Here is a 3,499-nt window from a genome sequence, read left to right as displayed (position 1 = left end):
ATTTACAATAGATTTCTGTCCCGTATTACTCCGCAGATCTATTCAGGAGTTTGTTTTGAAATTTTTCATGAACTTTCTATATAATTCTTCTGAAAAAAATGTTTTATACCTTTATTAATCCAATCTGGATTTTTTCTAATTTCTCATTTCCGTTTAGAGTATCTTCACAAACTCATACAGTAATTCCTCCATTTTTCTTTTTGAAGAATTTTCATTGAAATCTTTATATATTTTCTAGTCATTTATACAAATTTCAAGCAACATTTTTAGATTGTTTTGGAAAAAATGAATTTCAAAAGAAAATCATGGAGTAATTTTGTGTGAGTTCTAAGTACGACTTCCTTGAATTCCTTCGAGGATCAATGAAAGACCTCCTAAATGTTGGATTTTTTTTATTAATGACACTTTACACCAGAAGGGTGCATTCGTGTCGAGGAAAAAGAAACCTTCTTAAAATATAAACAAATATTATTTCCAAATAATGTTCTACAAGACGTTTTGAAGAAAATAATTGAAGTAGTTGGTTCGAATTCCTGAACCTTGAATAAAGTTTTAAAAAATCTATGAAGAATGGACAATTTTACAGAAAAAATGTCAGAGAAATGTTTGAACCACAGCAACAATATTTTGAAGATATGCTGGAGAAATTCCAAGAAAAACATCTGGAGGAACTTAATGAGAAATCCAAGAAAAAAATTATCGAGCAGTTCTTCGAAAAGTTTAAAATAGACATCATCGAATAATGCCTGAAGATTTTTTTGAGCAATTCCTGAAAGTAATCGAGGATAAATATTTAAAAAAAATCCTTACGAAAATGCCTGGAATAAATGAAAAAGTCGGCTTAGTAATTATTATAGGTTTTTGTGGAAAAGTGTCGGAACGAATAAACTTTTGTGGAAGCGTTAGAGCGCTCTAAAATTTTTGGACCAAATCCTAAAGAAATTCCTCTAAGCATCCATTGAAAAATCGCAGGTAGCATCCCTGAAGAATTTTATAAAGGATAAATTACTAGAAATCCTGAAGCAGCCTGAAGATCTGAGAAAAATATCATTAAGAACTTGTGGAATAGTCGCCTAATAGGTTTTGTAGGTTTCTCTGGAGCCTCTAGAATTTTGCACCAGGTGCTTATTTATTTTGTATAATATCCAAAATAACATTTTTGTATTTTTTTTTTCAAGTTTTCAACTTATCAACTGCTCATGAACGAGACCCAACTGAAAATGTACTTGCATTTACCAATTTGGCAACCTTAAGTCCTTGTCCAAACATGTTTTATACTGATTCATTAGAAATCGTTAAAAGGACTGAACATGTCAAATAGCGTTTTGATAGCGGCGCAGCCGACAAAATTTATGGTTGTGGAGATTTTTTGCCACAGAAAGAACATATTCTACTATCTATTACTGTTTCAAAATAATTTCCCTGAGTGTAGCTGAAATTCCCTGAGAATTCCAGGTTTTGACGTTGGATAACGTCTTACGGCAACATACTGGGGTACAATTTCGAAAAACGAAAAATCGCTCGCGTCACGAAAAGTGGTTAGATTTTGACTGTTAATAACTTACTAACGCCCGGATAGATTTTCAAGATTCTTGCACCAATCGATTGGAAATCTTTCTACGAATCTACTCCAACAATGAAAACTATTGATTCTCATGACTAAACTATTGAAAAATTGAGAAATATCGAAGCATGTCTTATTTTTCATAGAAAAGCACATTTTTCTTGTGTATTCCTGACACAGACATCATTGCGCGATATCTTAGCCACTTTCGTCATTCAAAGGGAAACGCCCCTTTCGGTCTTCTTCTTACTTCTCTCCATTATCTCGTGTTCAGTCGAAGCCAATCAAATTCCACTTCACGCGCACGCGCACGACCGCATTTTAATTAAATCGTCTTCGGTAATCTTTTGGTGTGTTTCTGTCTAAGAATGGAATGAAAACCCAGTTCGATCGATTGTGACTACCACCAACCGTCCTTTTCAGGACGACAATTTCATTTTGAAAGAGAGTTATGAGAATTTTACAACGTGAAGAGCGACATTACTGGTGAATGGATGTGATGGATTCATATTTCGGTCAGTCATTTGCATGCAATCTTTCATAAGCGTCAACATTAGTGCTTTACGAGAATCACAGGGCCAAGAAATCAATTTCCCATCGCACTCTTGCAGGGCAATCTTCGACATTGTGTGCATGAGAGATAAATTGGGGACGGCACTAGAATGAGGATCCCGGTTTGCCTCGCATTATGCGATGATTGAATAATGCCGTTGTCGTCGTCGTCGCTAACCACATGCATGACAAAGCGATCAGTATAAACTTGTCGATTTGAAAGCTAAAACTTATCAGCAACAGCTTCGTTGATGATTTGATTTGGTAAGAAATTGTCGGTCGAAACCAAATAACCGCACAGAGTAGACTGCAAAAATGCTACCGCCGCCCGACGGGAACCTATGTAAAACTTTGTTTGCCATTTCACTCCGTTGGAAAACTAAACATCCGAAATTTCAATTGGCAATTAAATAAATAAATAAATTAATAATAATATGTGAAATATCTCTAGCCGTAACTCTTTTACGTGGAATGCATTGTTGTGGCTCTGAAAAGGGCCGTTTTGCTTGTGTCATTCAATTTAAATTTAAACTCGTTCGTCACGGATACGACGAGCCAGCTAGAAGGCTTTCGGCATGATGGTCACACGCTTGGCGTGGATCGCGCACATGTTGGTAGCCTCAAAGATAGGCCTAGCTCGCTTCCTGCAGGGCCATGACGGCCAAGCTCTGTAATCGCAGATCGGTCTTGAAGTCCTGAGCGATTTCACGGACCAGGCGCTGGAAAAACAATTTGTGGATCAGCAGCTCCGTCGAATTCTGGTAGCGACGGATCTCACGCAGAGAGACCGTTCCTGGCTGATAGCGATACGGCTTCTTGACTCCTCCGGTGGCTGAGGCGCTCTAGCGAGCGACTTTCGTGGGGCCGCTTCCACCAGTGGACTTACGGGCAGTCTGCTTGGTAGAGCCATCGACGTAGTGTTCTCTGGACGGATTGAAACAAATGAATGATTGAATGTGCGCGGCTGCCGGTCCCTTTTATGACCTTCTCTTGCGAGCGAGCGAGACGAACAGTGAACAGCGAGCGAGCAAGAAGAATTCATCCATTGCGTACCGCATAAAAGGTGCCGAGCGGCGGCCAAGCATCAGTTTTCTTACAATCGTTGCCGAAGATAGATCGGACTCGGAAAAGGAAGCGCCAAGCGTCATCGCAAGGTTTTGCGTGACAACATCAATTGCATCATCACCAAACCACCGCCGTCTGGCTCGCCGTGGTGACGTCAAGCGTACCTTCGGTCTCATCTACGAGAAAACCCGCGGTGTGCTGAAGTCATCCAGAATTCTGTCGCCTACACTCTGAAGTGGCAGGGCCGTACGCTGTACAGATTTTGAGGTTAAATCACCTCCATCACCGTGACCAGAATTCAAAACTGAAGCACTGAAT

At 39.5% G+C, this 3,499-nt stretch overlaps 1 pseudogene; it reads right to left on the bottom strand.

Moving 5' to 3' along the window:
- Nucleotides 1–2,690: 2,690 nt before the first annotated feature.
- Nucleotides 2,691–3,081, bottom strand: LOC110674610 (annotated as a pseudogene).
- Nucleotides 3,082–3,499: the final 418 nt, after the last annotated feature.

This window comes from Aedes aegypti, chromosome 1, assembly GCF_002204515.2.
Source record: "Aedes aegypti strain LVP_AGWG chromosome 1, AaegL5.0 Primary Assembly, whole genome shotgun sequence".
Lineage (NCBI taxonomy): Eukaryota > Metazoa > Arthropoda > Insecta > Diptera > Culicidae > Aedes > Aedes aegypti.
This window is presented reverse-complemented; position numbering and strand designations above follow the sequence as displayed.